Raw genomic sequence first — 27,965 nt, forward strand, 5'->3', positions numbered from 1 at the left:
GGGAAATTTGTACATCCATTAAAGAAAACTTCAATTTCCTGGAAACCGAGGAAAGGAAGAAGCATAGCATCCAACCCCCTGGAGGTTCCGATGCAAAATACAGTTGCATCTTTGGGAGTATTTAACAGTGATAGGCGCCTGAAGCTAGTGGAGGGCTGCGTGAGGGGCCCTCCTTCATCTCAGCAGGCTGCAGGATTGCGGTAATCAAGGTGGTCTCCTGGGACAGGGTCATTTTCCTAGCTGCGCTTGCAGCCGGAGCGTGCAACACTTCATTGGCCACAGAGGCAGCACACGGCTCTGCCAGTCAACGTAGTGTGCATGTGACCTTGTTTTACATGCGTGTCCCTTTTGTAATACTGGCAGGAAGAGAGGTATGCAGATGAGAACCAGCAGGACCGGGCAACTCTGTACATGGAGCGTGTCCCGTGGGCCACACGTAAGCCCCCAGTGGGCCACATTTAATTGCCCACCGTGGTGTATAGCATGTGGAGCTGCTGAGGAAAACTGAAGATTAAAAATCTGACAGGGATAATATATGTGGAGACCTGAATGGACATAACAGGTTATGGCAAAGTGGAAAAAATAATAAGAACAGCAAGTGCCTCGAGCAGTTCATTGATGAAAATAATTTTATACAGGTTGAACCTGTCTAGTCCAGCACCCTCGGGACCTGACCAGTGCCGAACGCAAGAATTTCCTGGACCATGGGAGGTCAATATGTCTAGCGTATGACCAACATTTGTACTGCTTACTGGGCTCTTAGAAGACATTTAGGGATAAATTGCTGCTTAATAACAGCACAGAGCACTGAGAGCCAGGACTGGTGACTAGAAATAAACTTTCTGAGACCACGGGAAACATCCGCACCCAGGATAAAGTGGTCATCGTCCAGCTAACAAAAATCAGATGTTGCCAGATGAGAGAGGTTCAACCTGTAAAATGAATAGTGAGAAGTTAGTGAAACAAGGGAACTGTTCAAAGGGCTATAAAAAGGCCAAAAAAAGAAAGCTGGCAGAAGTAAAGTGGGAAAACAAATAAATACGAAAACACCAGCGGTGCACAGACACATCAGGAGAACAACTTCAATCCTGAGTAGAAGCAGTTCTGCGCCCCCATGGCAGCGACGATGCATTCGAATGTCTGCCCTATCACTTTCGATCAGACTTCCTGAGCCTACCACGGTGACTACGGGTAATGGGGAATCAGGGTTTGATTCTGGAGAGGGAGCCTGAGAAACGGCTACCACATCCAAGGAAGGCAGCTGGCGTGCAAATTACCCACTCCTGACCTGTGGAGGTAGTGACCAAAAATAACAATCCAGGACTGTTCTGAGACCCTGCAACTGGAATGAGTACACTTTAAATCCTTTGAAAAAAAGCAGTTCTGAACCAGGCCTCGTTGCAGAAGGCAAAGGGAAAAAAGTTCTCATGAAGGAAAAGTGGAAGCCCTAGCATCGTGAGGTCTGAGGCACTTGCCACTAGCCACATGTGGTTACTTGGCCAGTTGAGTGTGGCTAGCTGGCTTGAACAATAAATATATTTTCAGAATCATGTGGTTAGCTCATTATAGTGTCTACTGTTTCTGAACTGGTTGGACATCATGGCCCTAGCTAAATATTCCTTGTTGTTAGTAAAGATGAAAGTCAGAGTACAGACACGCGTATGACGACTTTGAAGAGCAGCGACGCGTACGCCTCATTGATGCTTGTGAGAGGAAGAAAGCAACAGCAGCAGCTGCACCAATAGAGCCAGGACAGTTCCCTTGCCCCCACTGTGAACACCCAGGCCGTTCCAAGCTTGGACTCCTCAGCCCTATGCGAGTCCACACCCGATGAGCCTGTGCAAGCTCCAGACGTCATCGGCGGACATGACGGACGACCTACGTACATAGTAAAGATGCAAGTTGGAGTACAGAAATCCATGTGAGGGGGGAGCGAATCATTCAAGAGGATCAAGAGAGCAGGAAGAGGTAAGAGGGTGATGAGGATACGATATTAAGCAAAAACTCTCGCATGAGGGAATTTCAAAAGGCTACAGCTGCAGCAAAGAGTCTGCATCGGGCAAGGATGGTGTGTCCTGAAATGCTAAAACCCTGGGTCGAAACAAGGCTGACGATGCAGCTAAAGCTGTCCCGAAGTATATGGGAACAGATGAGCTGCCCATGGAGTGGAACTATTCCCTTGTACAGTAAACCCTCGAGTTACCCAGGTGTTGTGTTCTTGCAACCCCCGCTGCTGCTTGGTTCCCAGTGGGCCCGGGAAGCTGACCAGCCCACCCTGGCTGCTTCTCCCTGCCTTCCCCCAGCAGCGCTGCAGTGAGGCTGACAGCCATACAGCGGGGGGAATGCAGGGAGAAGGGGGCAGATCGATGTCAAGTTGTGCTTCACTCGCCTTAAAGCGAGTTACACAGAGCTTTGAAGCCGTGTATGTCAAAGGTTTACAGTGGTCCCATTTCTGTCCCCCCATACAGTTGTCACCGGCAAATCGGAGGAGCTGCAACCATGACTTGATGTGCCCAGCCCAGTTGTTGTTCCATGCCTGGGGGAACCACGGGAAGCGCGATGGAACAGTAGTATCGTATTTGGAGAGAAATGGACTTGTGGGTGTCATGCAAATGACTTCAGGAAGGAAAGGAGTACACACACACACCACAGCTACATCCCCGGTCAGGGAAAGCTTTCACAGGGCCATGCTAACGGCCAAATCGGAGAATACTAATGAGGCACTGAAATGAATATTCAGTGCCTCGTTAGCATGCCACCGACTGCAGCGTTTCAAAAGTGCCGCGTTTTGCTCGCGTGGCTCATGTACACGGGTCCTTTTTGAAAGGACCCGGCAAACATCGAAATCCCCTTATGCCTAGAAAAGGACCCCCATGTAAACGAGCTGCGCACGAGCGAAACGTGGCGCTTTCGAAGTGCCGCGGCCGGCGGCATGCTAATGAGGTGCTGAATATTCATTTCAGTGCCTCACTAATATTCTCTGATTTGGCCATTAGCGTGACCCTTTTGAAGCTTTCCCCTAGGGTGGACGTAGCCCAGGAGGATAAAGAACATATGCCAGGTTTCCTAGATACATTGTGTGTTATGGACAGAGGCCTTTCTGTGTAAAATAGGATCCGTGAAGAATACATAGGCTGATTGGAGGCTTTCTTAAGTAAAGGGACATAATGGGCAACTAAATGATGAGGGACATTTCAGCTCAGGGCAAAGGAGATTGGAGAGGAGGGAGGGAAATGGGACAGAGATGTATAAAATCATGACTGCTGCAGAGAAAGCGGCTAAGGGAAAGTTATTTACTTGTTCCCCTAGCAAGAGAACTAGGGACCATCAAATGAAATTAAAGGGCAGCAGGTTCAAAGCTAACAAAAGGACGTTTTTCTTCACCCAGCGCTTGGTCGGCCTGTGGAACTCCTGGCCAGAGGAGGTTGTGAAGAACAGGACTTGAACAGGGTTTAAAAAAGCACTAGATTCATTCCTGGAGGTGAGGTCCATAAATGGCTGTTAGCCAGGCTGGGCAGGAACGGTGTCCTTGGCCTCTCTTTGCCAGAGGCTGGAAATGGATGACAGGAGAGGGATCGCTTCATGATTACTTGTTCTGTTCACTCCCTCTGGGGCACCTGGCATTGGCCACTGTCAGAAGACAGGACACTGGGCTGGATGGACCTTTGGTCTGACCCCATGTGGCCCTTCTTTATGTTCTTTGGAACATAAGGGAAACCTTCCCTAGAATCACAGATGGCCCCTGGCAGAGGAGTAGCATCTGTTGTACCTTATTCAGCATCGGGAGGGTCTCCAGAAAGCCTGCGTGAGGGGATAAACATTTCCAACTTTGCCAATTGCAATGCCGCATGCACTGAAATCAAGCACCGGGAAAGACCAGAGAAGCAAATCCTCAGCATGGTGCGGTGTGGGGAGCCGTGGTGCTTTATTTGTGAGAACTGGCAAAGAAAAGGCATGACACAGTAGTCATCGAATGGAAAGTTAAAGAAGATTGCAAACTCACTGTATTTACAGCAAGTGCATGTCCTCGAACACTACACGTTCCCGAGTGTGACGAATGCGGGGACACTAACACGTTGAGGATACGGCAGATAATCACGAAGGCAAAATCCATCTGCTTGAAAGTATTGCCGGAATCCCCCGGCAGATAGATAAGAAAGCAGTGGGAATGCTGCACTGAGCATTAATAAGACCAGTTGTTGCGTGGGGATGCCAAGTATTTAGTTCAGCAGCAGAAACGAACGGATGCAATCTAGATTCAGTCCAAGCCCAGGCCTCGTGTGTGACAGAAGCTTCCTCTGGACCCCTTCGTGTGTGCTGCAAATGGCAGCTGTGGAGTGCCTAAGGGGTTCAGAATGGCATTATGGGTCGTAGGAAAGAGGGAAGATGGAAACAGTAAACCAGCAGCTCTCAAGGAGAGTATGTGTACCCCCGGGATACTCAGGGGTCTTCCAGGAGATGCAACAACTCATCTTGATACTTGCCTGGTTTTCCAACAGACTATGTACAAAGGTCTAGCAAAGTGAGTACATTAGACCCTCCATTTGCACGAGACTTACGTTCCTGGAAAACCAAGTGTAATTCAAAATTCTCGCAAGTTGATGGGGCAATGGAGCCACCATCCCAGCACCAGCAGCTGCTGCTGCAGCCGGGAGCAGGGGATGCCCCTGTTAAGGGGGAAGAGAGCTGGCAAAGCATTTTGCTCAGCCAACTCTGCCCTGCGTGCTGCTGCGGGGGGTAGGGGGTTGGGCTCCCCCGACCCTCCTGACCCTATCCCCAGATGGCACTTGGGAAGATCTATTCCCCTTTGACAGGGGGATCTCCTCCCCCTTTGCCTCTGCAGCAGCTGCTGCCTCTGGCTGGAGCTTCCGGAGTCCTCCTCCAATTGCGCTAATGTGAGAGGCACATGTCGAGCATGGATATCTCAAGGGTTTAAATGCCCCTGAGCCAATGATTTGTTTGTTTTGCTCTCTATGCTATACATCAAAATGTAAGTGCAATATTTCTATTCTAATGGATTCATTTTATAAGCCCATGGTAATCCTGGGAAAGCCAGCACTTTGTTCTGGGACGTGTCTGCATTTTTATGTTTGATTTGGTAAGGTTTGAAGGTGGATGAAACTTGGAGGTATGGAAGATAAGTTAGGCTCTTGAAAGGGCCACAGGACTCCAGAAAAGACGGTGAGCCACTGCATTGAGCAGATAGGTGAAGAAGGAAGGCAGTTCAGTGGTCAATGTGAGGAGAAGGAAACACAGCCAACTATCGCAGTTTGCAGCTGTCACGATTGTCTGACTAGCAGGGATAATGACGGCGTTATACTGGCCGTGTAACTCACCTCTGTTGTCATCTTGTCAGGTTCTATCAGGCAGTCAGAAATGGGACTTCAGGTAGCGGAAAAGAGATAATCGAGGAAACCTTGTTACTAGCAACAGAATTGTTCCCTGGAGCCCCACGCAAACGGTTGTCCCCAGCAAGATCTCCAGCAAGGCATCCAAATCCAAGCACATTCTGCTGCTTTGTTGAGGCCAAGGGACAGCATTTTCCAAAGCACCTAAGTGATTTAAGAGCCTTCCAGCCCCTTTGCAAAAGTGACCTAAGCACCACGAGGACACATTTTCCAAAGGATTTGGGTGCCCAAAGTTGCTGGTCTTTTCTTAAGCCCCTTGGCAGGTGCAATGCCAAATGCCCATTGAAAGTGGGATCGCTCCCCTCACCTCAGTGCATGTCCTGATCCATACTCTGTCTCATACCCCCGTCTTAGATGGTCAGAGAGCGTTAAGGAGCAGCCAGCATGGATCTGTCATTCCAAACAACCGAATTTCCTCCTTTGATGGGGTTCCTTGCCTAGTGGATGGGGCTGAGGGAAGCAGTAGATGACGTTTGTCCTGATTTTCCTAAGGCTTTGCACACAGTCCTACATGATACCTTCAGAAGCAAGCTAAGGAAGCTGGGTCTGGATGAAACTACTGTGAAGTGTGCGCCCAAGTGATTGAAAGACCCTACTCAAAGACTTGACTTAACTTAAACCCTTGTATTCTGCGTGGAGCATAGGTCATCTATGAGTCTCCTCCACTCCACTCTGTCTTGGGACAAAACTTCTAGCTGGCCCCAGGAGTGCCCCAGTTTTGTTGTCCTTCGATCTCAGAGGACCTTCTCCATGATGTCCGAGGTCTTCCTCTTTTGCGTTTTCCTTGCGGGTTCCATGTGAGAGCTTGACGGACGAGGCTGGAGGATGGTTTTCTGAGAGTGTGGCCTCACCATCCCCACTCCCTTCTCTCAATTTGAATGTCAAGTGGTTCTTGTCCTGCTCTGTTCCAAAGCTCGTCATCTTTGAGACCCTGCTCAAAGAGTAGAGAGTAGTGGTTCACTCTCAGAAGGGAAGGGTACAGCTAGTGGGGTTTTGCAGGGAGTCAGCCCTAGTCAGGTTCTAGTCAATATTCTCACAAACGCTTTGGATAGTGTGTGCTTATAAAATTTAGAACATAAGGATGGCCGTATTGGGTCAGAGCAATAGTCCACACAGCCCAGTGTCCAGTCTTCAGACACTGGCCAATGCCAGGTGCTCCAGAAGGCGTGAACAGAACACACAGTCAGCAAGGGAGAGGTTCCCTGGTTGTCCTTTCTCAGCTTCTAGTAAACAGAGGCTAGAGAACTGAGAACACGACCACCCATACTGGCTAACAGCCATTGATGGACTTGTCCTCTGGGAACTTACCTAGTTCTTTTTGACCTTGGTCTTCACAGCAGCCCTTGGCAACAAGCCTGGCAGGTTGGCTGCATCTTGTGTGAAGAAATTCTTCCTCTGGCTTGTTTTAAACCCTCTGCCTCTTCATTTCCTTGAGTGACCCCCAGTTCCTGTGCTCATCTGAAGGAGTAAATAACATTTCCTTGTTCACTTGCTCCACACCAGCCAAGATTTTATAAACGTCTCTCAGATCCCTCCTTAGTTGTGTCTTTTCCAAACTGAAACGTCTCAGTTTTATTAATCTCGCCTCATCTGGAAGGTTTTTTTTCATATCCATCATCATTTTTGATGCCCTTCTCTGTACATTTTCTAACTCCAGGATATCTTTCCTGAGCTGGGGTAACCTTATTTGCACGCAGTATTCGAGATGTGGTTGTACCATGGATTTATAGAGTGGCATTATGATATTTTCCTCATATCTATCTCTTTCTTAATGGTTCCTAACATTCTGTCGGCTGTTTTGACTGCTGCTGCACATTGAGCGAATGTTTTCAGAGAACTATCCATCGTGACACCAAGATCTCTTTCTCGTGGTAACAGCTATTTTAAACCCCTCATTTTATATGTAGAGCTGGGATTGTGTTTTCCAATGTGCATTACTTTGCACTTATCAACATTGAATTTCATCTGCCACTTTGTTGCCCAGCCACCCCATTCTGTGAGATCCCTTTATAATTCTTTGCAGTCTGCTTTGGACTGAATCGTCTGAAGTCATTTTGTGCAGTCTGCAGATTTTGCCCCTTCACTGTGTTTACCCATTTTCCCAGCTCATTTATGGGCAAGTGGAACAGTATTGGTCGCAGAACAGACCCTTGGGGGACACCACTAGTTGCTTCTCTCCATTCTGAAAACTGACCATTTGCTCCTGTCCTTTGTTTCCTGTCTTTTAAGCAGCTACTGATCCATGAGAGGCCATTTGTCGTATCAGCCTACTTTGCCTAAGAGTCTTTGGGGTGGAATCTTGTCAAAGGCTTTTTGAAAATCAAAATACACTACGTCCACTAGATCACCCTTGTTCATGTATGTTGACCTCTCTCAAAGAATTCTAGTAGATTAGTGAGGCGGGATTTCTCTTAGCAAAAGGAATGTTGACTCTTTCTCAGTAAATCACATTCAGCTATATGTCTGAGGCTTCTGTTCTTTACTAAAGTTTCAAGCAGTTTGGCTGGTACTGAAGTTAGGTTGACTGACCTGTAATTGCTGTGAGGGCCTCTGAAGTGTTTTGTTTGTTTTTTTAATTGGCGTCACATTTGCAATCCTCTGGTCATCTGGTACAGAAGCTGATTTCAGGAGCGATTACATATCATTTGTCGGTGAGATGAAGCTAGGAGGAACTGCTCAGTCTGTGGAGAACAGGATTTGAATTCAAAATGACCTTAATAAATTGGAGAATTGATCTGAAAACAGCCCAGTGAAATTAAATAAAGGTCTGGGCAAAGCACTGCACTTCAGAAGGAAAAATCAATGCCCAGCTCTGGCTAGGTGGCCAGGCTGCTGAAGAGGATCAGGCCGTAGAGTGGTCACAGCTTGAACATGAGTCAACAGCGTGACACAGCTGTGAGAACAGGAGACACCCCAATGGGCTGCATTAACAGGGGCGTTGTAGTTAAGACACTGGAGGTCATTGTCCTTCCGGATGGAGTGCAGCGTCCAGCCCTGGGTGCCACATGTGAGGAAAGGTGTGGATACGTTGGAGACAGTCCAGAGGAGAGCAACAAAACTTGTCAAAGTTTTAGGAGCTGCCCCCTGAGGGACTCTAAGAAAGGACTGGGTATGTCTAGTCCTGAGCATAGGAGACCAGGAGCGGCCCAGGTAAGGCTGCAGATGTATTAAGGGCTGGTGTAACAAGGAGGGAGATCCGGCTTCTCCTCAACTAACAGCTCCATCTCCACCTAGCCGCATGCCGTCACTGGGAGGTATTGACATGCTCTGCCAGTCTGGTTTTCTGCATGCAGATCAGACTGTGCCGATCTCTCCGGCCCCGTGCTGGGATCTCTCATACAAAGCATCGCCGCTGTGCCGGTACCCGAGGTTCCGCTGTGCCGGTCCTGCAGGTAAGAGCAGCCAAAGCACTGCTTTTAACTCCCCAGATCTACTCCCCCTGCCGGCCCGCACTGGAGCCAATGAATGCAGCAGCCCCCAGGCCTGGCCCCTCTGTTGCAGTTGTTAGTTTCAGCCTCCCTGGGTGGCTCCTGCCTGCATGGGGGCCTTCCAGGTGGCTGTTCCATCACCCTGTGGAATGAAATCTGCCTGGGAACTTGACGAATCTCCAGGATTTCCTGCACAGCCTCCAGGGGCCAGCCTCGCCAATGGGTGGCCCTCTCCTGGCTGCACGGAAGCCTGGTTTGTGATGGAGCAGGGAATGGCTAGCTCAGGCGTGGTCGTTAGGAGCTCTGCAGAAAGGCTGGGCACACTCCCGCTGCCCAGGGAGAGGCCCTGTCTGCTCTGTGGAGCTTGTGGACGTGGGGGAGAGATCACGGAGGGGGTCAGAGGAGAGTGGGGGGCAAGGGAAGGAGACCAGATCCAGGACGGGCAAACTGTCGGTACTGACTTGGTGGAAGACAGCGCCTACAGGCACCACCCTAGATCTAAGCCCAGCAGCTGGGAAGTCGGGCAGACCCAGACAGCAGGACAGGATTGGTCCCCCAGCTCGCCAGCTGTAACAGACGCCTCTCTGTGGATGGGGCCTCAGCCACGCACCCCGCTGGGTCGCACAGATAGTGTGCCAAGGATCGGGGCTGGACTGGACCCACCAAGGCCATCCGCAGCTGGGAAAGCTACAGGAGGCCAGTCTGTAACAGAGCTGTGTGGGAGAGAACACCCCCTTCCTAAGCTCCCCAGGCCCCTTATGCTGTGCATTGGGGAGGGGTTGGGACTGTCCTGCCAGAGCCCATCAGCCCAGCTTGGGAACTGGGCAGAGCTGCTGGGGCTAGGGCTGTCCCGCCAGATGTTTGCAGCTGTCCCCCAACCCTACCAAGGATTCCTGCAGTCCCCCACCCCCTCTTAAAACCCTTCCACGAGCTCCACTGCCTGCCACCCCTCAGGTCCCGCTGGCTCTGCCAGCCTCCCCCAGGATTCAGCCACCTGCCAGCCATGCAGTAGAGTCCACAGCCCCAAGGGTCCCACAGCCAGCCTGTGCCTCTGCCTGGTCCCCGGTGTGTGCAGGGGGCTGTTAAACACCGGAGGCGCTGCACCCCAGAGCAGGCTGACCTTGGGAGGCACTTGGCTTGGGCACTGCTGTCTAAAGTCGCTTTCTCCGGGGCTGGTGCACCGCGTGGCTGGCAGCTCGCTCAGCTCTGATTCGGGGATGGGGGGTATTTAAGGCCCGGAGCCCCACAGTCCCCATTTCAGTGTGGGATTCGGGTGCCTGCGGGCCCCCACAATCCCATGCTAGCGTTTGGGGTGTTTGGTCCCCAGCATCCCCCCAACCCTGCTGCAATGTGGGGGGGTCGGTAGCTTGGCCCCAGAACCCAGGAGGGCTGGCAGACGAGCTCCTGCCTCCCGCCGTGCTGCCAGACCCACCTGAGCGGCTCTCCCGGGGAGCCCGCCTGGGGGGAAGCGAAAGGCAGCGCGTCCGGAAGCTGCTGGTGCTAATTGCCGGCAACCGAGCGCTGATTGATGGCTCCGGCCCCCCGGAGGCACTTGGCTCCCACTCTGCCTGGCTCGCTCTCCCCGGCATCTGCTTCATGATGGCGGGTGGGAACATGGCCCCTGGAGCTGGCAGCCAGCCGCCCCCAGTGCACACGGGGAACCAGCCTCCAGGGCGGGGGCCTGGCACTGAGCCCCGGCACAGGGCTGGGTGTACCATGTGGGGCTGGGCCAGCTAGGCAGGGCTGACCCACGAGTGCTTCACTGCCTGGCTGGGAGCACTGTGGGGACAGGGTACCGGTGTGGTGCAGTGCAGGGCGGTGTGGTGCAGTGTGGGGCAGGGCGGTGCAGTGGGGGGCAGGGCAGTGTGGTGCAGTGCGGCGCAGCGTGGGGCAGGGTGGTGCGGTATGGTGCAGGGCGGTGCGGTGCAGTGGGGGGCAGGACAGTGTGGTACGGTGCAGGGCGGTGTGGTGCAGTGTGGGGCAGGGTGGTGCAGTGGGGGGCAGGGTGGTGCGGTGCGGTGCAGCGGTGCGGTGCAGTGGGGGGCAGGGTGGTGCGGCGTGGTGCAGCGGTGCGGTGCAGTGGGGGGCAGGATGGTGCGGTGCAGTGCGGCACAGTGTGGGGCACAGTGGTGCATTGGGGGTAGGGTGGTGTACGGTGCAGGACAGGGCGGTGCATTGGGGGCAGGGCAGTGCGGTGCAGTGGGGGGCAGGGCGGTGCAGTGGGGGGCAGGATAGTGCGGTATGGTGCAGGGTGGTGCGGTGCAAGGTGGGGCAGGGCGGTGCCTGGCAGAAGGAGGGGCTAGGAGGCTGCCGCCAAGGAGGGGCCGGAATCCAGGCTTCAGTCAACTTGTTTATGGCACCGACCAATCGGAAACAAAGCGAGGGTTGGAGCCCCAGTCCTGTCCTCCCTGGCCTTGCTCTGACCTGCACTCTCCTGCCCAGTGCTGCCCTGCACGGCCCTACTCTGTCCTGCTCTGCGCTGCCCAGCCCTGCACTCCCCTGCCCAGTGCTGCGGCTCTACTCTGCCCTGCCCAGCCCTACTCAGCCCTGCACTCCCCTGCCCAGTGCTGTAGCTCTACTCTGCCCTGCCCAGCCCTACTCAGCCCTGCACTCCCCTGCCCAGTGCTGTAGCTCTACTCTGCCCTGCCCAGCCCTACTCTGCCCTGCACTCCCCTGCCCAGTGCTGTAGCTCTACTCTGCCCTGCCCAGCCCTACTCAGCCCTGCACTCCCCTGCCCAGTGCTGTAGCTCTACTCTGCCCTGCCCAGCCCTACTCAGCCCTGCACTCCCCTGCCCAGTGCTGCGGCTCTGCTCTGCCCTGCCCAGCCCTGCTCAGCCCTGCACTCCCCTGCCCAGTGCTGCCCTGCACGGCCCTACTCCCCACTCCGCCATGCTCTGTGCTGTGCTGTGCTGCTGCCTGCACCCTTCCCTCCCCACCCTGCCCATGCCCTGGGGTCTGAGCAGCAAATGCCGTTTGCTGCTGCTCCTGTGCAGGGCATCAGTGGGGGACGGGGAGAGGAGCTCAAGCCTTGGCGCCGGCTGCGCAGAGGCAGGGCGGCTGGCGGCACTGGCGCCCGCATGGCGACCATCTGCTGGTGGTGAGAGGGGCTGCGGTGAGGGCGCAGCTGCAGCCTGCTCGGCAGCAGGCAGCGAGGGCTGCATTAGTCTGTCTGGCGAAGATGGAGCCGCTGCCCTGATCCCACGCTGCTGCAGAAGTTCCCACAGGCTCTGGCGCTCCGGCCGGGCTGGGGCTCCCCCCGCCTCCACCCCCCATTGCAGGGATTCTTGGCACCCAGCCACCCTGTTCGGTGACCTGCCGTGGTGGCTGGAGAGCAGCTGGGTGGATCCGGAGCCGGGCAGGGATTAGCACAGCCCATCTGCCCCGCCCTGAAATCCCAGCCTGTGGATTCAGGAGGCTGGCTGGAGAGGGTAAGCGCCAGTGGGGTGGCTTGGACGGGGCCGGGGAAGGAGAAGCCATCACTGGGGCCAGCCAGGCCTCCTTAGCTGCTCCCACTCACCCTCCCACTTGCTGTTGCCCTGGCTTGCGCTGGAGGATCAATGCGATCTCCCACAACATTCTTGCCCATAAATTAAGGAAATCTGGATTGGGTCCATGGGCTATAAAATGGATAGAAAACTGGCGTGAGGGTCGGGCCCAGTGGGTAGTGGTCGGTTTCAAGCAGAGTGCCGCAAGGCTCAGTTCTGGGGCTGGTGTTGTTCAACATCTTTGTTAATGACCTGGATGAGGGACTGGGTTGCACCCTCAGCAAGCTTGCGGATGACAAAACGAAGGGGAGAGGTAGATATGTTGGAGGGTAGAGAGAGAATCTAGAGGGACCTGGATAAATTGGAGGACTGGGCAAAAGAAATCTGATTTGGTTCAACAAGGAGAAGTGTAGAGTCCTGCACTTGGGACAGAAGAATCCCAAACATTGTTATGCGCTGGGGACCGCCTGGCTCAGCAGCAGTACAGTGGAAAGGGACCTAGGGGTTATGGTGGATGAAAGGCTGGATATAAGTAAACAGTGTGTCCTTGTAGCCAAGAAAGCTAAGGGCATACTAGGGTGCATTAGGAGGAGCATTTCAAGCAGATCTAAAGAAGTGGTTGCTCCCCTCTATTCAGCACTGGTGAGGCCACATCTGGAATATTGTGTCCAGTTTTGGGCCCCCTCAGTATAAAAAGGACGTGGATGTGCTGGAGCAGGTTCAGCGGAGGGCAACAAAAATGATTAAGGGGCTGGAGCACATGACCTATGAGGAGAGGCTGAGGGATTTGGGTTTGTTTAGTTTACAGAAGAGAAGACTGAGGGGTGATTTGATAGCAGCCTTCAATTTACGGAGGGGGAGCTCTAAAGAGGAGGGTGAGAAACTGTTCTCAGTGGTGACAGATGGCAGAACAAGGAGCAATGGTCTGAAGTTAGAGAGGGGGAGGTGTAGGCTGGATATTAGGAAAAATTATTTCCCCAGGAGGGAGGTGAAGCACTGGAATGTGTTACCTAGAGAGGTGGTGGATTCTCCATCCCTAGAGGTTTTTTCTCAAGTTGACAAAAGCTTGAAGCAGGGGGCTGGACTCTACGACCTCCTGAGGTCCCTTCCAGCCCTAGGATTGTAGGATTCTGTAATTCAAGGGGCCAGTGCTCAGGGCTGGGAGAGCTGGGCTCTGCTGAGTCCCACCGGTCCACTCCCCAGGGAAGCACCCACCTCCAGTTTCCCAGCTCCCTCGGGGTCCCAGTTCCCCTCTGCACACTGGGGCGGCTGGTCCCCCCGCCCCCACCACCATCTCACTTGTCTGTTTAGCTGGGAAATGATTCCGGGACGGGACTGTCTCTGCGATATGTACGTGCAGCGCCTGGCACTGGGGGGCTGGTCTCAGTGAAATCCCTCAGCACTTGTCCCTTAAACCCCACCGTAACCCCAGGGGCCCTGGCTCATGCGGCCATTCATTCCCTGACACAGCCACAGAGAAAGACATCGCAGTCAGGCCGGCTAGGCCTGGCTTCCCGACAGCCTGCAGCCAAAGGCTTCATCCCAGGACTCGCTCCGGGGTCCGGCTCAGGGTTTTCCGGTGGGGAGTGCGGTCTCCAGGTCAGCGGCCAGCTGCTGATGAAGGTGGGGCAAAGTGGTGCTGTCCGGCACAGAGACCTGTCTGAGCCCACCCAGCAACACTAGTGAACTTGTGTTCCCATCAGAGGCAGCATCCTAGTGGTTCGAGCAGGAAGGGGCTGGAATCCAGGACCCCTGTTCCTGGATTTGCCATTTGGGGAGTGTCTTCTTGCTGCCTGTAAAACAGGGGAACCGACCTGGACTTACGGACATGTCGGCGTCCAGCGAGAAGCCCTCTGACAGACCCGCACGTGAGCTGTGTGCAGGGGACTTGCCCTGGCGTGTCGGAGACAGCTCTGCCGATGGGGAGTGTGGGATGTCTGGGTGGCACAGAGCAGCGCCAAATGCCCCAGTCACCGGGTGGGGTTGACTCCCAGGGAGCTACGTCGATTTGCACCAGCTGGGCTCTGCTCCTCGGTGCCTGCACTTGAGCAACTCCGAACCTGCCCAGCCGTTTCCCTCGGACTCTGAAACACGTTTGTCTCAGCTCCAGAGCGGATTGTTCTTTCCTGCCTAGCGGGGGAGACAGTCGTCGGCTCTGCTTTGGAGTCAGACAAGCGCTGGGGGAGAAAACAACCACACCGTTTTGGACTTGAAAACTGAGCCCAAAGCAGGTCTGTTCTGATGCGGGTGGGCCCTTGGGAGCCGGTTTGAAAACCTCCAGTTCGGGGGCGTTGTGCCCTGCAGGCAGAACATGCGCTCTGTCTTGTTGGAAGGTGGCACATTTTCAACTCACAAGGTTGGCGGTGCCTCCAGCGGGCTCAGGGCACCCCACGGCAGTGAGATCCAAAGGCCGGCTCTGGTAGGAAGTTCATTGGGAAAAACAGCACCTGCTTACTTGGTGTATCTCTGCAGCTGCCTGGAGAGTTTAAAGCTGACAATGGTTTGGAATCAGGCTCCAAGGGGCAGCCGGGTTGGCCTGTAGCATCACAAATAACTAATGCTTTAGAGACTAGAGATTTACCGGGCTGTGAGCTGCAGCTGGATTCTCCCGCACTGAACCTGCCCGGCCGGCCCAGCGATGGGAGAGGGAGGTGGCGTCTCCCTGCTTAGACCCTGGGGTGCTGGCCCAGTGATGGAAGGGGGAGCAGTTCTGTCCTTTGCAGGGTGGTGTATTATGGGAAGGAGCTCAGACCTACCCGGGGGCAGCCAGTTTTTGTGGTTTGTGTTCTGTTAAGCATCTGGGAGGGACATTCACCCCCAAAGCTCAGGGGTGCTGTGTTCTCCAAGCACAGCCAGCGGCAGCCGCTCAAGGATCACCAGTCAGAGCCTCCAAAATTGTGAGACTGGTTTAAAAAACGGTGCAATTTCACAGAATCACAGACTCCCAGGGCTGGAAGGGACCTCAGGAGGTCATCGAGTCCAGCCCCCTGCCCCAAGCAGGATCAACCCCAACTAAATCACCCAGCCAGGGCTTTGTCAGGCTGGGACTTACAAACCTCTAGGGATGGAGATTCCACCACATCTCTAGGTGCTTCACCACCTCCTGGTGAAATAGTTTTTCCTAATACCCAACCTACACCTCCCGCTCTGTAACTTCAGACCATTGCTCCTTGTTCTGCCATCTGTCACCACTGAGAACAGCCTCTCTCCAGCCTCTCTAGAGCTCCCCTTCAGGAAGTTGAAGGCTGCTGTCAAATCACCCTCACTCTTCTCTTCTGCAGACTAAATAACCCCAAAGCCCTCAGCCTCTCCTCATAGGTCATGTGCTCTAGCCCCCGAATCATTTTTGTTGCCCTCCACTGAACCTGCTCCAGCAAATCTACATCTTATCTATACTGCAGGGCCCAGAACTGGATACAATACTCCAGATGTGGCCTCACTGGTGTAGAATAGAGGGGAATAGTAACTTCCCTGTATCTGCCAGAAACGCTTCTCCTCATGCACCCCAATATGCCATTAGCCTTCTTGGCTACAAGGGCCCACTCTTTACTCATATCCAGCCTCTCATCCTCTGTAATCCCCAGGTCCTTTTCTGCTGCACTGCTACTTAGCCAGTCGGTGCCCAGCCTGTAACAGTGCTTGAGATTTTTCTGTCCCAAGTGCAGGACTCTGCACTTGTCCTTGCTGAACTTCTTCAGATTTGAATCCTCCAATTTAACCAGTATCAGAGAGGTAGCCATGTTAGTCTGTATCTTCTTGCATCTGATGAAGCAGGTCTTTGCCCACAAAAGCTTATGCTCCAAAAAATCTGTTAGTCTATAAGGTGCCACAGGACTGCAATTTATCTTGATCACTCTGGACCCTATCCTACCCTCCAGTGTATCTACCTCACCCACTAGCTTAGTGTCATCTGCAAATTTGTACACGGTGCACTCCAGCCCCTCATTCAGGTCGTTAATGAAGCCGTTGAACAATACTGGCCCTGGAACTGCTCCTTGGGCCACCCCACTTGAAACTGACCACCAGCCAGCTATAGAGCTGTTGATCCCTACCTGCTGTGCCCGATCATCTTGCCAATTTTCTGTCCCCCTTACAGTCCATTTATCCAATCCATACGCCCTTAACTTGCAGGCAAGAATACTGATCCACTCAGCCATGGCCACATCTTCAGCCACATCATTTTCGCCCAATAAGCAGGTTTCCAGATGATGATTCATTCTTGCCGTTAGGTTCTGGATCATCTTCTTACGTTCCTTTAGGTGGCGCTGAGGGCAGGGGGCAGTGTGGTGCAGCTGAGGTGGCGCTGAGGGTCGGCTGTCCTAGTGCTGCTGCTTCTGCCTGAGGCCCTGCCCGTTGTAGAAGCACAGAGCTCCCCCCTTTGCTCAAGGACCTGGCAAGCCTGCGAGTACCCCTGCATATACAATTGCAAAGTTCTTGGTGCAGGCCCCATCCCTGCCCACCCTGGCTAGCAGCCAATGATGGATCTGTCCTCTGTGAATTTATCTGGCTCTTTTCAACTCTGTTAAAGTCCTGGTCTTCCGAACACCCTTTGGCAAGGAGTTCCACGGGTTAACTGTGCACTACATAAAGGAAAAAACGTCCTTTTGTTCATTGAGACCTGCTACCCATTAATTCCATCGGTGAGCCCTCATTCTTGTGTTACGAGGAGTAAAGAGCACATCCTTATTTATTGTCCTTTCTTCACACCAGCCCTGATTGTGTAGATCTCAGTCACAGCCCTCCTTAGCCGTGTTTTTTCCAAGCTGAAAGGTCCCAGCTTTCTTAATCTCTCCTCACGCGGCAGCCACTTCAAAGCCCTCCCCCTTTCTCCTGCCCTTTTGTGACCCTTTTCCAGTTAAAATACTTCTTTTATGAGACAAGGGGCCACGTCCGCACACCGTATTGAAGCCGGAGGTGTACCAGGGATTTGTAAAGAGGCAATATGATATTTTCTGTCTTATTCTCTGTCCCTTTCGTAATGATTCCCAGCACCCTGTTGGGCTTTTTTGGCTGCTGCTGCTACACATGGATGTTTTCTAGAGAACTACCCACCATAACTCCAAGATCTCTCTCAAGTGGAGACAGCTAATTAGACCCCATCATTTGATACATATGCTTGGGATCAGCCTGGGGGATTCCCAGCCGCAGCAGGTCAAGAAGGCAAATTCTAGAGTCAGCCTGCATGGAATGATTGCACTGCTGTTGTGGCTGCATCAGTCCCATCATGGGAGCGCGAGAAGGTTTTCTACAGGACCAGCTTCTGCAAGTGAAAGAGACAAGCGTCCCAGCATAACAGGGCTCTTCTGCAGGGCAGACTGAGCCGTGGCACCCCCAGGCCTTCCTGTGTCGCTGGTAGCAACACCCTTAGTTGAGCCCCAGGCCGAAAGTCACCCAGGGAGCTGTACAGGGCATTGGACGCGGAATGCTGCCGGGAGCTCCGCGTAGCCGTGAGTGGAGGAAGAAGGGAGCCTGTCCTGGCTGGCTGTTTTGTATGCGTCAGGCCAGACACGTTGCTCAGCCTGGTGGCAGCAGGAGTTGGCTCCCGTGGGTTTCCCTGCCCTAGGAGAGGAATGAGCAGAGTCCATTCCCCTGGGCTCTGCTGGAGTCAGGGACATGAAGAGGATTCAGGCCAGCTGGGGACCTGGCCCGGGGTCCCTCCGCTAGTCCTACCCATGCTGGTCTGTCAGCTGTCCTCCGCCGGTGTCCTCTCTGTGTGACAGTACTACAGCCCTCACCCCAGACAGCTTGTGAGCAAGGGTTTGTGAGGCCTGGGGAGAAAACCAGTGTAATCGCACACAGGGGGTTCCCTTCCGCCATTCGCGCGGTAATTCCAGCAGATGAGAAAATCAAATTCATCTGTCGACTGCGGAGTCCCCGTAGTCCCCAGGCTAGAAGGGTGAGATCTGGACCGGTAAATGTCAGTAAACATCCGTTTCCCCAAAGCTCAGTGGCCACTCAGGGAGCCACCTGGGGGGACTACGGGGCTCACCGTGGTTCCCGATTCTGCAGCGTGCTCGTACAGCTGGGCGTTTCCCATGTGTCTGCTGCCGTCTGCATTCGCAGGTCTGTCAGAAGGAAGTGCCCCGACTGGCGCTGTGCCTTCCCTTAGGGCCTGAGCCACGTGTTGTCCTGGCTGGCTGTTTTGTATGCGTCAGGCCAGACACGTTACTCAGCCTGGTGGCAGCAGGAATTGGCTCCCGTGGGTTTCCCTGACCCACTGCTTAGCCAACAGGCAGCAATATAGACAAGATCTACTTACTAAACAGCTGACCAATGACCTGGTTTGAGGCCCAAGGAGGGAAGGAAGCTGAGTAGGTGAGAATCATTGCTGGGTTCATTCCCTGGCGTGAATGGGTCCGTTTCTCCCCAGACAGATTGGGATGGGCCTGTCTGCCTGTCCATGAGTCGAGCGCCTCTGAACTCAGGGCCTGTCTCTCCTGCACGGTGACTCTGCCACCCTGGCTTGGATCTAGCTCATTCACTTCCACCAAGGATGTGCTTCAAGGATACAACAGGCATCATGCGATCAGATCCCCGCAGAGATGGGGGTGGGGGGAAAGCCCCCCTCCAGGACTCCCTCCTGGATCTGCTGGGTTGTGGTCTGAGCCTGCTCCATCTTTTGTCATCTGTCCCGCGCAGTCCTCTGCTGGGCTGGGATTGGAGGGGGCCAGGTCCTGATGCCACACTGAGATGCTGTGGGCATTTCCCCCACCTCCCCAAGCAATTGTCCGAGACTCAGGCGGATGTCGCTGGATGGAGTCACGTTTGTGAGCTTTTCACCACCCTCCCCCAGGCTAGGGTCTGACCTCAGGTTTTCCAATTGCAAGTGCAAAGTCTGGTGTGGTCACAGGACTCCGGAAGCTGGAGCCTCAAGCATTGGGTTGTGGGCTTATGAGTTAAAGGGATCCAATTTACCCCTCCGGCTGGGGCAGGGTGAAACTGGTGTGAGCCAAGCCCCAGGCACAGAGATTCCCAGGTCACACCAGAGCCCCCTCCTCATGTGCCTGGGTGGGTGCACGTTCTCCCCAGGGCCAAAGGGAGGCTTTCCTTTACCCCCCCCGGGATTGGATCGCAGGCATGAAATGCTGCTCCGCTCCACCCTCGCTCCGAGGGAATCTGCTTCCAGGCCCTGCCCCGGGCGCAGCGAGAGGGAGCTCACAGGGAGGGGCCGGGCTGTGTGCTGTCCAGCCCTGGAACATGGACCCCAGCAGCCGGCGAGGCCCCGGGCAGAGCCGCAGGGTTTGCTGCAAGAGACGGACTCTCGGAGGCGGCGGTTCTGCAGGAAGAGCTGTTGCTGTAAGGTCGTGCCGCTCCCCGTTGGTAGTGCAGGGGGACGCTGCAGGCAGCGTGATGTTCACATGGGCCCGTCTGCTCACCAGCACTCCAGGGAGCTGCTCCTTATCCACAGCCACTTTCCTGCCTTAGCTCGGCTCCGTGGCACCACCAGGCACTGGAGGGTCGGTAGCTCAGCAGCATTGCACCACAGGGCACTGGGGGTGGTTAGCTGGGTGATGTGGTACTGCAGGCGCTGGGGGTCGTTAGCTGGGTGCTGTGGTACCGCAGGCGCTGGGAGTCCTTAGCTCGGTGCTGTGGTACCGCAGGCAGAGGGGTCGTTAGCTCGGTGCTGTGGTACTACAGGCGCTGGGGGTCGTTAGCTGGGTGCTGTGGTACTGCAGGCGCTGGGGGTCGTTAGCTGGGTGCTGTGGTACTGCAGGCGCTGGGGGTCGTTAGCTGGGTGCTGTGGTGCCGCAGGCACTGGGGGTCGTTAGCTGGGTGCTGTGGCACTGCAGGTGCTGGGGATCATCAGCTCGGTGCTGTGGTACCGCAGGTGCTGGGGGTCGTTAGCTGGGTGCTGTGGTACCACAGGCGCTGGGGGTCGTTAGCTGGGTGCTGTGCTACTGCAGGTGCTGGGGGTCATTAGCTGGGTGCTGTGGTACCGCAGGCGCTGGGGGTCGTTAGCTGGGTGCTGTGGTACTGCAGGTGCTGGGGGTCGTTAGCTCGGTGCTGTGGTACCGCAGGTGCTGGGGGTCGTTAGCTGGGTGCTGTGGTACCGCAGTGGTTGGGGGTTGTTAGCTGGGTTCTGTGGTACCGCAGGGGCTGGGGATCGTTAGCTGGGCGCTGTGGTGCCGCAGGGGCTGGGGATCGTTAGCTGGGCGCTGTGGTGCCGCAGGGGCTGGGGGTCGTTAGCTGGGTGCTGTGGTGCCGCAGGGGCTGGGGGTCGTTAGCTGGGTGCTGTGGTGCCGCAGGGGCTGGGGGTCGTTAGCTGGGTGCTGTGGTACCGCAGGCGCTGGGGGTCGTTAGCTGGGTTCTGTGGTACCGCAGGGGCTGGGGGTCATTAGCTGGGTGCTATTTGTACCGCAGGTGCTGGGGGTCGTTAGCTGGGTGCTGTGGTACCGCAGGCGCTGGGGGTCGTTAGCTGGGTTCTCTGGTACCGCAGGCGCTGGGGGTCGTTAGCTCGGTGCTGTGGTACTGCAGGCGCGGGGGGTTGTTAGCTGGGTGCTGTGGTACCGCAGGCGCTGGGGGTCGTTAGCTGGGTGCTGTGGTACCGCAGGCGCTGGGGGTCGTTAGCTGGGTGCTGTGGTGCCGCAGGCGCTGGGGGTCGTTAGCTGGGTGCTGTGGTACTGCAGGCGCTGGGGGTTGTTAGCTGGGCGCTGTGGTGCCGCAGGCGCTGGGGGTCGTTAGCTGGGTGCTGTGGTACTGCAGGTGCTGGGGATCATCAGCTCGGTGCTGTGGTACCGCAGGTGCTGGGGGTCGTTAGCTGGGTGCTGTGGTACCGCAGGCGCTGGGGGTCGTTAGCTGGGTGCTGTGGTGCCGCAGGCGCTGGGGGTCGTTAGCTGGGTGCTGTGGTACTGCAGGCGCTGGGGGTCGTTAGCTGGGTGCTGTGGTACTGCAGGCGCTGGGGGTCGTTAGCTGGGTGCTGTGGTGCCGCAGGCACTGGGGGTCGTTAGCTGGGTGCTGTGGTACTGCAGGTGCTGGGGATCATCAGCTAGGTGCTGTGGTACCGCAGGTGCTGGGGGTCGTTAGCTGGGTGCTGTGGTACCACAGGCGCTGGGGGTCGTTAGCTGGGTGCTGTGCTACTGCAGGTGCTGGGGGTCATTAGCTGGGTGCTGTGGTACCGCAGGCGCTGGGGGTCGTTAGCTGGGTGCTGTGGTACTGCAGGTGCTGGGGGTCGTTAGCTCGGTGCTGTGGTGCCGCAGGCGCTGGCGGTTGTTAGCTGGGTGCTGTGGTACTGCAGGCGCTGGGGGTTGTTAGCTGGGCGCTGTGGTACTGCAGGCGCTGGGGGTCGTTAGCTGGGTCCTGTGGTGCCGCTGGGGCTGGGGGTCGTTAGCTGGGTGCTGTGGTGCCGCAGGGGCTGGGGGTTGTTAGCTGGGTGCTGTGGTACCGCAGGGGCTGGGGGTTGTTAGCTGGGCGCTGTGGTGCCGCAGGTGCTGGGGGTCATTAGCTCGGTGCTGTGGTACTACAGGCGCTGGGGGTTGTTAGCTGGGTTCTGTGGTACCGCAGGGGCTGGGGGTCGTTAGCTGGGCGCTGTGGTGCCGCAGGTGCTGGGGGTCATTAGCTCGGTGCTGTGGTACTACAGGCACTGGGGGTTGTTAGCTGGGCGCTGTGGTACCGCAGGTGCTGGGGGTCGTTAGCTGGGTGCTGTGGTACCGCAGGCGCAGGGGTCATTAGCTCGGTGCTGTGGTACTACAGGCACTGGGGGTTGTTAGCTGGGTGCTGTGGTACCGCAGTGGTTGGGGGTTGTTAGCTGGGTTCTGTGGTACCGCAGGGGCTGGGGGTCGTTAGCTGGGTGCTATTTGTACCGCAGGTGCTGGGGGTCGTTAGCTGGGTGCTGTGGTACCACAGGCGCTGGGGGTCGTTAGCTGGGTTCTCTGGTACCGCAGGCGCTGGGGGTCGTTAGCTCGGTGCTGTGGTACTGCAGGCGCGGGGGGTTGTTAGCTGGGTGCTGTGGTACCGCAGGCGCTGGGGGTCGTTAGCTGGGTGCTGTGGTACCGCAGGCGCTGGGGGTCGTTAGCTGGGTGCTGTGGTGCCGCAGGCGCTGGCGGTTGTTAGCTGGGTGCTGTGGTACTGCAGGCGCTGGGGGTTGTTAGCTGGGCGCTGTGGTACTGCAGGCGCTGGGGGTCGTTAGCTGGGTGCTGTGGTGCCGCAGGGGCTGGGGGTCGTTAGCTGGGTGCTGTGGTGCCGCAGGGGTCGTTAGCTGGGCGCTGTGGTACTACAGGCGCTGGGGGTCGTTAGCTGGGTGCTGTGGTACCGCAGGGGCTGGGGGTCGTTAGCTGAGTGCTGTGGTACCGCAGGCGCTGGGGGTCGTTAGCTGGGCGCTGTGGTACGACAGGCGCTGGGGGTCGTTAGCTGGGTGCTGTGGTACCGCAGGGGCTGGGGGTCGTTAGCTGGGTGCTGTGGTACCGCAGGGGCTGGGGGTCGTTAGCTGGGTGCTGTGGTACCGCAGGCGCTGGGGGTCGTTAGCTGGGTGCTGTGGTACCGCAGGCGCTGGGGGTCGTTAGCTGGGCGCTGTGGTACCGCAGGGGCTGGGGATCGTTAGCTGGGTGCTGTGGTACCGCAGGCGCTGGCGGTCGTTAGCTGGGTGCTGTGTGTACCGCAGGCTCTGGGCATCGTTAGCTGGGTGCTGTGGTACTGCAGGTGCTGGGGGTCGTTAGCTGGGTGCTGTGGTACCGCAGGCGCTGGGGGTCGTTAGCTGGGCGCTGTGGTACCGCAGGGGCTGGGGATCGTTAGCTGGGTGCTGTGGTACCGCAGGCGCTGGCGGTCGTTAGCTGGGTGCTGTGTGTACCGCAGGCTCTGGGCATCGTTAGCTGGGTGCTGTGGTACTGCAGGTGCTGGGGGTCGTTAGCTGGGTGCTGTGGTACTGCAGGTGCTGGGGGTCGTTAGCTGGGTGCTGTGGTGCCGCAGGGGCTGGGGGTCGTTAGCTGGGTGCTGTGGTGCCGCAGGGGCTGGGGGTTGTTAGCTGGGTGCTGTGGTACCGCAGGGGCTGGGGGTCGTTAGCTGGGTGCTATTTGTACCGCAGGTGCTGGGGGTCGTTAGCTGGGTGCTGTGGTACCGCAGGCGCTGGGGGTTGTTAGCTGGGTTCTGTGGTACCGCAGGGGCTGGGGGCCGTTAGCTGGGCGCTGTGGTGCCGCAGGTGCTGGGGGTCATTAGCTCGGTGCTGTGGTACTACAGGCGCTGGGGGTTGTTAGCTGGGCGCTGTGGTACCGCAGGTGCTGGGGGTCGTTAGCTGGGTGCTGTGGTACCGCAGGCGCAGGGGTCATTAGCTCGGTGCTGTGGTACTACAGGCCCTGGGGGTTGTTAGCTGGGTGCTGTGGTACCGCAGGCGCTGGGGGTCGTTAGCTGGGCGCTGTGGTACCGCAGGTGCTGGGGGTCGTTAGCTGGGCGCTGTGGTACCGCAGGTGCTGGGGGTCGTTAGCTGGGCGCTGTGGTACTACAGGCGCTGGGGGTCGTTAGCTGGGTGCTGTGGTACCGCAGGCGCTGGGGGTCGTTAGCTGGGTGCTGTGGTACCGCAGGCGCTGGGGGTCGTTAGCTGGGCGCTGTGGTACCGCAGGTGCTGGGGGTCGTTAGCTGGGCGCTGTGGTACCGCAGGTGCTGGGGGTCGTTAGCTGGGCGCTGTGGTACTACAGGCGCTGGGGGTCGTTAGCTGGGTGCTGTGGTACCGCAGGGGCTGGGGGTCGTTAGCTGGGTTCTGTGGTACCGCAGGGGCTGGGGGTCGTTAGCTGAGTGCTGTGGTACCGCAGGCGCTGGGGGTCGTTAGCTGGGCGCTGTGGTACCGCAGGCGCTGGGGGTCGTTAGCTGGGTGCTGTGGTACCACAGGCGCTGGGGGTCGTTAGCTGGGTGCTGTGGTACCGCAGGGGCTGGGGGTCGTTAGCTGGGTGCTGTGGTACCGCAGTGGTTGGGGGTTGTTAGCTGGGTGCTGTGGTACTGCAGGCGCTGGGGGTCGTTAGCTGGGCGCTGTGGTACCGCAGGGGCTGGGGATCGTTAGCTGGGTGCTGTGGTACCGCAGGCGCTGGCGGTCGTTAGCTGGGTGCTGTGTGTACCGCAGGCTCTGGGCATCGTTAGCTGGGTGCTGTGGTACTGCAGGTGCTGGGGGTCGTTAGCTGGGTGCTGTGGTACTGCAGGTGCTGGGGGTCGTTAGCTGGGTGCTGTGGTGCCGCAGGGGCTGGGGGTTGTTAGCTGGGTGCTGTGGTACCGCAGGGGCTGGGGGTCGTTAGCTGGGTGCTATTTGTACCGCAGGTGCTGGGGGTCGTTAGCTGGGTGCTGTGGTACCGCAGGCGCTGGGGGTTGTTAGCTGGGTTCTGTGGTACCGCAGGGGCTGGGGGTCGTTAGCTGGGCGCTGTGGTGCCGCAGGTGCTGGGGGTCATTAGCTCGGTGCTGTGGTACTACAGGCACTGGGGGTTGTTAGCTGGGCGCTGTGGTACCGCAGGTGCTGGGGGTCGTTAGCTGGGTGCCGTGGTACCGCAGGCGCAGGGGTCATTAGCTCGGTGCTGTGGTACTACAGGCCCTGGGGGTTGTTAGCTGGGTGCTGTGGTACCGCAGGCGCTGGGGGTTGTTAGCTGGGCGCTGTGGTACCGCAGGTGCTGGGGGTCGTTAGCTGGGCGCTGTGGTACTACAGGCGCTGGGGGTCGTTAGCTGGGTGCTGTGGTACCGCAGGGGCTGGGGGTCGTTAGCTGGGTGCTGTGGTACCGCAGGGGCTGGGGGTCGTTAGCTGGGTGCTGTGGTACCGCAGGGGCTGGGGGTCGTTAGCTGGGTGCTGTGGTACCGCAGGGGCTGGGGGTCGTTAGCTGGGCGCTGTGGTACCGCAGGGGCTGGGGGTCGTTAGCTGAGTGCTGTGGTACCGCAGGCGCTGGGGGTCGTTAGCTGGGCGCTGTGGTACCGCAGGCGCTGGGGGTCGTTAGCTGGGCGCTGTGGTACCGCAGGGGCTGGGGATCGTTAGCTGGGTGCTGTGGTACCGCAGGCGCTGGCGGTCGTTAGCTGGGTGCTGTGTGTACCGCAGGCTCTGGGCATCGTTAGCTGGGTGCTGTGGTACTGCAGGTGCTGGGGGTCGTTAGCTGGGTGCTGTGGTACTGCAGGTGCTGGGGGTCGTTAGCTGGGTGCTGTGGTGCCGCAGGGGCTGGGGGTTGTTAGCTGGGTGCTGTGGTACCGCAGGGGCTGGGGGTCGTTAGCTGGGTGCTATTTGTACCGCAGGTGCTGGGGGTCGTTAGCTGGGTGCTGTGGTACCGCAGGCGCTGGGGGTTGTTAGCTGGGTTCTGTGGTACCGCAGGGGCTGGGGGTCGTTAGCTGGGCGCTGTGGTGCCGCAGGTGCTGGGGGTCATTAGCTCGGTGCTGTGGTACTACAGGCACTGGGGGTTGTTAGCTGGGCGCTGTGGTACCGCAGGTGCTGGGGGTCGTTAGCTGGGTGCTGTGGTACCGCAGGCGCAGGGGTCATTAGCTCGGTGCTGTGGTACTACAGGCCCTGGGGGTTGTTAGCTGGGTGCTGTGGTACCGCAGGCGCTGGGGGTTGTTAGCTGGGCGCTGTGGTACCGCAGGTGCTGGGGGTCGTTAGCTGGGCGCTGTGGTACTACAGGCGCTGGGGGTCGTTAGCTGGGTGCTGTGGTACCGCAGGGGCTGGGGGTCGTTAGCTGGGTGCTGTGGTACCGCAGGGGCTGGGGGTCGTTAGCTGGGTGCTGTGGTACCGCAGGGGCTGGGGGTCGTTAGCTGGGCGCTGTGGTACCGCAGGGGCTGGGGGTCGTTAGCTGAGTGCTGTGGTACCGCAGGCGCTGGGGGTCGTTAGCTGGGCGCTGTGGTACCACAGGCGCTGGGGGTCGTTAGCTGGGTGCTGTGGTACCGCAGGGGCTGGGGGTCGTTAGCTGGGTGCTGTGGTACCGCAGGCGCTGGGGGTCGTTAGCTGGGTGCTGTGGTACCGCAGGCGCTGGGGGTCGTTAGCTGGGTGCTGTGGTACCGCAGGGGCTGGGGATCGTTAGCTGGGTGCTGTGGTACCGCAGGCGCTGGCGGTCGTTAGCTGGGTGCTGTGTGTACTGCAGGCGCTGGGCGTCGTTAGCTGGGCGCTGTGGTACTGCAGGTGCTGGGGGTCGTTTGCTGGGTGCTGTGGTACCGCAGGGGCTGGGGGTCGTTAGCTGGATGCTGTGTGTACTGCAGGCGCTGGGCATCGTTAGCTGGGCGCTGTGGTACCGCAGGCGCTGGGGGTCGTTAGCTGGGCGCTGTGGTACCGCAGTGGTTAGGGGTTGTTAGCTGGGCGCTGTGGTACTGCAGTGGTTGGGGGTTGTTAGCTGGGTGCTGTGGTACTGCAGGCGCTGGGGGTCGTTAGCTGGGCGCTGTGGTACCACAGTGGTTGGGGGTTGTTAGCTGGGCGCTGTGGTACCGCAGTGGTTGGGGGTTGTTAGCTGGGTGCTGTGGTACCGCAGTGGTTGGGGGTTGTTAACGGCGCTGTGGTACCGCAGTGGTTGGGGGTTGTTAGCTGGGCGCTGTGGTACCGCAGTGGTTGGGGGTTGTTAGCTGGGTGCTGTGGTACTGCAGGTGCTGGGGGTCGTTAGCTGGGTGCTGTGGTACCGCAGTGGTTGGGGGTCGTTAGCTGGGTGCTGTGGTACCGAAGTCGCTGGGGGTTGTTAGCTGGGTGCTGTGGTACCGCAGGCGCTGGGGGTCTTTAGCTCGGTGGCAGCCCAGCCAGCTCTCCCCCGGGCGGTGAGGCTGGATGGCTTGTGGTTCTGCCCATCTGCTGGAGCTCAGGGATTAGCTGTGGGCTCCTCTGCCCCTCTCCCTTGGCAGTGACTTAGTAGAGCTGGCACTGGAGAGCCCACAGTGGGTCCCTGCTCCACAGCTGTAAAGCAGCCCCCCACCCTCCCCTTGACTCCCAGCTGCCTTCCACGGCACTGCCTCAGTTTACCCCTGACAGACCTGGCCCTCGGTGCCTCCCCTTCGCGGTCAGGCAGCGACGTGTGCCTGAGTCTGCAGCCAGCCTGCGCCCAGGACTTGGCGCATGGGTCAGAGCTCCACGGAAGGAGGCTGCCGATCCGTCACCATAGCAGCTTCTCTCGGTTCGAGTTTGTTCCGTGTCTGGCAGAAACCTGCTGGATTTCCCTGCCAGCTCAGCCACCCGCTGTCACCTGGTGGGCTGGCACCGTCTGGGAGCACCGGGCCCCTAGCTCCATGGCTCCTGGTTCAGCCGGGCCTTCCAGCCCCTCCGTATTCCCACCCCAGCCCAGGGTTGCACAGTGCAGGCAGGATGCTGGCCTGGAAGCCCTGGGAAGAAGGCTGGCGGCTCAGCAGCCCCGGCCCCCAGCCAGCTGCTCCATTTCCTTCTGCTGAGCACGGCCACGGCTGCGACTTCGGGCTTGGTTGCACCTGGGGAGGAGAGTGGAGTTTGCAACATCCAGCTCCCCCGTGCACCAGAGCCGCTAACTACCCCTGCCCATTTAAAGTGCCCTCTGGCTCTGGCTCCGCTGGCCTCCACAAAGCCTGCCTACCTCCTCCGGCACCCAACCCCTGCCAGCTGCTGCTTGGAGCTGCCAGCCCCATGCCCTGCCCCAGCCCGGCAGGAAAGGGGAGAGCAGTGCATGTTGCCTGGCAGATCAAAGGCACACTCCTGGGGGCGGCTGGGCTGAGTCTGCTGCTTATTTACATAATTGCTTCATTAAAAACCTCCTCGT

At 57.5% G+C, this 27,965-nt stretch overlaps 1 protein-coding gene across 1 annotated transcript in view; it reads left to right on the forward strand.

Annotated features, from left to right (window-relative positions):
- TMEM132E (transmembrane protein 132E) overlaps window positions 1–27,965 on the forward strand; it is a 179,487-nt gene that overhangs the window by 111,840 nt on the left and 39,682 nt on the right. The window lies entirely within an intron of this gene.

Source organism: Carettochelys insculpta, chromosome 19 (assembly GCF_033958435.1).
Source record: "Carettochelys insculpta isolate YL-2023 chromosome 19, ASM3395843v1, whole genome shotgun sequence".
In the NCBI taxonomy this organism is placed as follows: Eukaryota; Metazoa; Chordata; order Testudines; family Carettochelyidae; genus Carettochelys; species Carettochelys insculpta.